Here is a 7,512-nt window from a genome sequence, read left to right as displayed (position 1 = left end):
CTACGACCACCACCACCACCACTTTTACTACTACTACCACCACCACCACTACTAATACTAATACTACTACTACCACCACCACCACCACTACTACTACTACTACCACCACCACTACCACTGCTACTTCTACTACTGCTACCATTACTACCACTACTACTACTACTACTACCACCACTACCACCACTACCACTACTACTGCTACCATTACTACCACTACTAATACTAATACTAATACTCCTACCACCACTACCACTACTACTACTATTACTACTACTACCACCATCACCCCAAATACTACCACTACTACTACTACTACGACTACGTCAACTACCACCACCACCACCACTACTACTACTACAACCCCTACCCCTAGCATTAACATTAACATTAACATTAACATTAACACTACCACTACTGCTACCACTACCACCACCACTACTAACTACAACCACCGTGTTTTCGTGTACAATAATGATTAGTTTGGACCGTGTTTTTGTGTAAGCCAAATTGTCGCTGGGATTACTTAACTCTCTTGAAGATGGCTTGTACGGGAGACATTAAAGCCAGGCTTTGAGCTGTATATCGATTACATTGAGACATTTGTCAAACACTCAGGCAACATTGGGAGTTGATGAAGTTTTCTCAAATACGAATCCCTTAACGCCTGGTCGCTCTTGCGTGAGATGTAAGCCTTGTCCCCAGATAATAGCCTTTATAATGTCACGACAAAAAATTAACCGTTTCACCTGCTTGTCTTTGATTTGAAATATATCAACTTGATTAATGCAGTAAAACTGAAAATGTCAATGATGTCGAGATCGTATGTGGTTTTTCACAAGAAAAAAATGTATATTTTTATGCAGGTTTCTACTTATATTAGTCACCCACAGTGTCCTTGAGGCAAGCAACGTAAACTGACGGACAATGAAACTATACACTTGGATTTGACATTTGGTGTGCAGTCGTCTGAGCGCGGGTGTGTTTGGCTCTAATGGCAATTGTATGCTATTGGCAATTTATTTCCTCTTTTTCGTTTTTAATGTGATTAGGGAGACATTTTAATTAACGGGTGGTTCAATACCAGCTCGACAAAACCAACGACTTCAACAAAAAAATATACAGTTCACAGGTCACAAGGTCGCCGAAACACTGCAAACTTGAGATCAAAAGTACAACTATGATACCCGTATCATATACATCACCATCGAATAACCATTTCCTGTTTGTTTCATTATCAGCCATACTTTCTTCTGCCCAGAAGTTTATTTTATTCCGTGTACAAGGTATGTGGTAACATATTTTGCAGCGTCAATTTTATGATAGTAATATACAAATGTGTGTAACGGGAACGGGAAGGTGGGGCAGTTGGTCGTGTTTTCGCTCGTCACATTTACGAACAGGGTTCAATTCCCAACGTAGGTACAATTTGTGAAGTTCTTTTGTGTGTCCCCTGCAGAATAGCTGGTCTACAGCCGAAGGCGGCGTAAAACTATACTCACTTCCCTAGCTCAACGGGTTCGACATATCTACTTGTTGTAACAGTGTACTTGACTTTTTATTGGAATCCTCAATGTGCATTTGTGTCTGATCTACGCTCGATTATTTACAAGCCGCCGTGATAAGGCTTGAGACATTGCTAACTGCAGCTTAATTAAGAACTGAACGGCCTACTTGTTGGCTGCGACCCGTCAAGGTCCGGGTTAGAATAGATCGTCAGCAACCCTGCTTGCTGTAATTGGCGGCTACATTTGTCGTAAGTGGCGACTAACGGGATCGGGTGGTCAGGTTCTCTGACTTGGCTGATGGATGTCATCGTATCCAATAGCTTAGATCAAAAACACTAAAACCACAAAGGGTGTAAAACGAGGCCTAGTCGCCTCGAAGTCAGTTTGTTGTGTCTGAGTGGGGAATTTATGTTTAAACTGCATGGTATCTCATTGGGCTAGCACTATAAAACCGACCTTTAATAGGCTTAGTTCGGGCTAGTACAGGCACACACACACACGCGCACACGCACGCACACACACAATGTAGTGTTTCAGCATAAAAATGAGTATTTCGGTTTCTACTGGCTTAGAAAGGCTATGGCGTTTTGTCCGTGTTTTAGGTTACCGGATGTACCGGATGTTATACTGCGAGCATGCGCAGTGAGGTTCTGTACTTAACTGCGGGAGAAGGAAAGTTGGAGCACGTGGATTTGTGTTTTTCACTGTGCCATCCGAACAGTACACACGCGCACACACATCGCTATATATATTCAATAATCTTACACGCGACGTAAAACCCGATTACACCTGACCAAACTTAACTGGAACTAAAACAGCTGAACCAAGTGCTTTACTCTTGCGCAGTGATATCGGTAATAATATTGTTCGACGGATCTGACGTCACCTCAAAGGGACATAACTATGTATTCTATTTTAGAATCACGTTGGTTTGGTTGGTTGGTTTGTTTAACGCCGCACTCCCTGACATCCCCTTCCCTTTTCGTGAGTGAGTTAAAATTTAACATCGCATCGGCATTATTTCAGCCATATAGCGACTCTTCCGTTATCCAATTTGGAAGTATCGAAAACATTTCTTTAACTGTTTCTGGCATAATGGAGGGTACTGACCTTACCAATTAGGTACTGCTTTGAATTGTGTTGTTTGTTTGTTGTTTGACGCCGCACTCAGCAATATTCCAGCTATATGACGGCGGTCTGTAAATAATCGAGACCAGACAATCCAGTGATTGATATCATGAGCGTCGATCCACGCAATTGGGATCGATGACATGCATAACCAAGCCAGCGAGCCTGACCACCCGATCCCGTTAGTCGCCTCTTACGACAAACATTTTAGAATCACGAGATGTATCAACGTTTCCGGGCCACTTCTTGACCCTTCATCAGGTGAATCCACACGCCACTGAACTAACTGTTTTGTAATCAGTACTTTTTCGACGTCTTCGCTCTTCGTGAATACCTTTCTCCCACAGTCTGAAATAATGACAGGGAATATTAACAGACTCATGACCCAGGCCTTTAATGGCATTTTAGTCACATCTTGACAACAGCTAAGACTGGTGTGATCAACTGTTACCTCGGGAACGGTAAGTCTGTCTGGCAAGTTCAAGCTGGGTACATTCGTGTCAATCAGATCTGCACGGGTCCATTATCGCGTCCTAATAATCTTAACCCCATTTTAGAGTTTCCATTATCGAGACAAACACGGCTTAATGAGATAATTGTTGTCTGCAGCTCGGGTAATGAGGATTACATTATGTCATGGTGGTTGGCCAGATGCTGCTGGCGCTGTCACGTCATGGGGACGCCGGAGATAGACAGATTGGCCAGAGAGTGGTTTCGTCAATGTATCAGCGGTATCGATACACACTGTGCCAATCACTGTGATATGGGGAACGTGTGTGACATGGGTATCATGTACTGGAATATCGGGACGTGTCTGGTCTGAACTGCAGTAAACGTAAAATAGTCCAATACTGCACTTTATCTCTACTATATTTGTCCTCTCACATTGTCTCACTTTGCTGTCTGAGATCTCTCTCTCTCTCTCTCTCTCTCTCTCTCTCTCTCTCTCTCTCTCTCCCTCATTCACTCTCTCTCCCCTTCTCTCTGTGTATCTCCTCTCTCTCTCTCTCTTTCTCTGTCTCACTCTGAATCATTGTAGCAGTTTAGTCTGTATATCAAATAATAAATAGGGTTTTAGCGCTCTATCGTCCATACTGTTTAATGAAACCGCATCACAGACACAAATGTAGCATCGCTGTCATCAGGCTGCCTTGGGCATTTAACTCGGCATCAACGTCGACGATGTGTACCATAAGAAGTCCGCTATCAGTTGCAGTTTTCAATTCAAAATAACCAAAACATAATAACTTATTGGATTATGAAAATATTATATCTGTGAATGTACACGTCTGAGTTGCACGGATGTTGAGATACTGGTGTGTGAACATCAGACGCCTCCAATACAGGGATGTGCCGCCCTCAACAGAGTTGGTCATTCAGGTGCCCGCCTCCGATGTAGAAAATCCAACATAATTTCTCAATAAAGTGGTCATGGAACTATGTAGAAAGGTGCATATTGTGCTCAAAGTTAGCGAATATAAGTTCGACGTGCAATAAACTCATTAAGGTCTTACTCTTTTTATTTTTATTTGAAATGTGAATAAAGATTTAAATTTTAATGTTTTAAAAAAATTCTTACTCTTTTGCCCTATGTGGCACTCAGGGAAAGTTGGAAGCATATCAGTTTCAAAGCTCAGGGGACATATTAGGGGGTGCAGTGTTGTGTCCACGCCCCAGCACGGGCCTGCCAGAAACTTCTGTCCAACATTTGACCCGTTTATTATCCCTTCCGAGTTCGTTACAGGTATGGTGTCCGCCCGTCAGACATTGGTGACAAGGATAGTTCGTTACAGGTATGGTGTCCGCCCGTCAAACATTGGTGACAAGGATAGTTCGTTACAGGTATGGTGTCCGCCCGTCAGACATTCGGGACAAGGATAGTTCGTTACAGGTATGGTCTCCGCCCTTCAGACATTGGGGACAAGGCTAGTTCGTTACTGGTATGGTTTCCGCCCGTCAGACATTGGGGACAAGGCGAGTTCCTTATAGGTATGGTCTCCGCCCGTCAGACATTGGGGACAAGGATAGTTCGTTACAGGTATGGTGTCCGCCCGTCAGACATTGGGGACAAGGCGAGTTCGTTACAGGTATGGTGTCCGCCCGTCAGACATTGGGGACAAGGCGAGTTCGTTACACGTATGGTGTCCGCCCGTCAGACATTGGGGACAAGGCGAGTTCGTTACAGGTATGGTGTCCGCCCGTCAGACATTGGGGACAAGGATACTTCGTTACAGGTATGGTCTCCGCCCTTCAGACATTTGGGACAAGGCGAGTTCGTTACAGGTATTGTGTCCGCCCGTCAGACATTTGGGACAAGGCGAGTTCGTTACAGGTATGGTGTCCGCCCGTCAGACATTGGTGACAAGGATACTTCGTTACACGTATGGTGTCCGCCCGCCAGACATTGGGGACAAGGCTAGTTCGTTACACGTATTGTCTCCGCCCTTCAGACATTGGGGACAAGGCTAGTTCGTTACAGGTATTGTCTCCGCCCGTCAGACATTGGGGACAAGGATAGTTCGTTACAGGTATGGTGTCCGCCCGTCAGACATTGGGGACAAGGATAGTTCGTTACACGTATGGTTTCCGCCCGTCAGACATTGGGGACAAGGCGAGTTCATTACTGGTATGGTCTCCGCCCTTCAGACATTGGGGACAAGGCGATTTCGTTACAGGTGTGGTGTCCGCCCTTCAGACATTGGGGACAAGGATAGTTCGTTACAGGCATGGTGTCCGCCCGTCAGACATTCGGGACAAGGATAGTTCGTTACAGGTATGGTCTCCGCCCTTCAGACATTGGGGACAAGGCGAGTTCGTTACACGTATGGTGTCCGCCCGTCAGACATTGGGGACAAGGCGAGTTCGTTACAGGTATAGTGTCCGCCCGTCAGACATTCGGGACAAGGCTAGTTCGTTACAGGTATGGTGTCCGCCCGTCAGACATTGGGGACAAGGCGAGTTCGTTACAGGTATTGTGTCCGCCCGTCAGACATTGGGGACAAGGATAGTTCGTTACAGGTATGGTGTCCGCCCGTCAGACATTGGGGACAAGGATACTTCGTTACAGGTATGGTCTCCGCCCTTCAGACATTGGGGACAAGGCGAGTTCGTTACAGGTATGGTGTCCGCCCCTCAGACATTGGGGACAAGGCTAGTTCGTTACACGTATGGTGTCCGCCCGTCAGACATTGGGGACAAGGCTAGTTCGTTACACGTATTGTCACCGCCCTTCAGACATTTGGGACAAGGCTAGTTCGTTACAGGTATGGTGTCCGCCCGTCAGACATTGGGGACAAGGCTAGTTCGTTACAGGTATGGTCTCCGCCCTTCAGACATTGGGGACAAGGCGAGTTCGTTACAGGTATGGTGTCCGCCCGTCAGACATTGGGGACAAGGATAGTTCGTTACAGGAATGGTGTCCGCCCGTCAGACATTGGGGACAAGGCGAGTTCGTTACAGGTATGGTGTCCGCCCGTCAGACATTGGGGACAAGGCGAGTTCGTTACAGGTATGGTCTCCGCCCGTCAGACATTGGGGACAAGGATAGTTCGTTACAGGTATGGTGTCCGCCCGTCAGACATTGGGGACAAGGCGAGTTCGTTACAGGGGGGGGGGGGGGGGTGGGGGGGGAAGAGATATTTTCACGAGACACATGGAATATCCTATTTATTATATACTTTTTGTGTATCGCTAAACAAAGATCTGAGAGTCTGAGAGCCCAGTCGTCTAAAGCGCCGCAATTCGCTGTGCAGAGTTGCGTCCCTTGGGCACGCCAGAAACCTATGGTTGTGGGTTCGAATCCCGGTTCGCCCCGATTATGTTTCTAGGTTTGTCAGCACCATACCCGTGCTCGTTGGTTTCACCGAGGTGGTAAACGTCTGAGACCTGCATCACTTCGGGCTTTTCTCCCACATTAAGCTGACACGCCGCGATATAACTGGAATAATATTGAAAGCGGCGTTAAACCCAACTCACTCACTTACTCATAATATATGGGGCGGTCGGGTAGCCTAGTGGTTAAAGCGTTCGCTCGTCACGCCGAAGACCCGGGTTCGATTTCCGACATGGGTACAATGTGTGAAGCCCATTTTTGGTGTCCACCCCCGTGATATTGCTGGAATATTGCTAAAAGCGGCGTAAAACCATACTCACTCACTCATAATATATAATTAGATGAGCCGTCCTCACTTCTTTTCCTGTTTAGACTTGATGATATCGCAGTTTTTTTTATCAGACCTATATGCAGATACACTTTGGATGGGTATAGATGACTGTTATTTTAAGTTTGTCAGCACTATCTTACAGAGGTATGTACGGAAGCATTTTAGGGCCATTTGTTTTTTCCCGGGTTTTTTCGATACTATCTTGAAATTTCAAGATACTAAGTTGAAATTTCAAGAAACTGGCGCACTGGCGGGAATGGCGCACACTACAACCAGTGTTGTTAGAGTTTCTCGAACCGCCATAGATGGCATCTCGAATAGAACCATATGGATGACTGTTATTTTAAGTTTGTCAGCACTATACAAGTGCTTGCGTCCTCTCGCCCTTGCCTCTCTCAAGAAGCTGACGCAACAAGATATGACTGGAAAACAATTCTCAGTGTGGTCTTTGATTGGCATTTACAAGTTGGAAGAACACAAAAACATGACACTTTTTCACCTAATGAAGGAGCCAGAAGTAGCTCTGAAACGTCAAACGAAACAAAGAATAAAAGAAGTTGTTATCCATACAAAGTGTCATGTATTCATATGCTCAGTGACTTTAAACACAAAACCCACACATGCACCCTTTGCCTATGTCTGTTTTGATTACCTCGCAGTTTGTTTCTGAGCTCAGTCGTATTGTTTCTCCTTTTTATAATTAAATTCTAACAATA

This window comes from Haliotis rufescens, unplaced genomic scaffold (genome assembly GCF_023055435.1).
Source record: "Haliotis rufescens isolate VD_foot unplaced genomic scaffold, xgHalRufe1.0.p SCAF_15, whole genome shotgun sequence".
In the NCBI taxonomy this organism is placed as follows: Eukaryota; Metazoa; Mollusca; class Gastropoda; order Lepetellida; family Haliotidae; genus Haliotis; species Haliotis rufescens.
The sequence above is the reverse complement of the archived record's forward strand: the minus strand, read 5'-3'. Positions refer to the sequence as shown.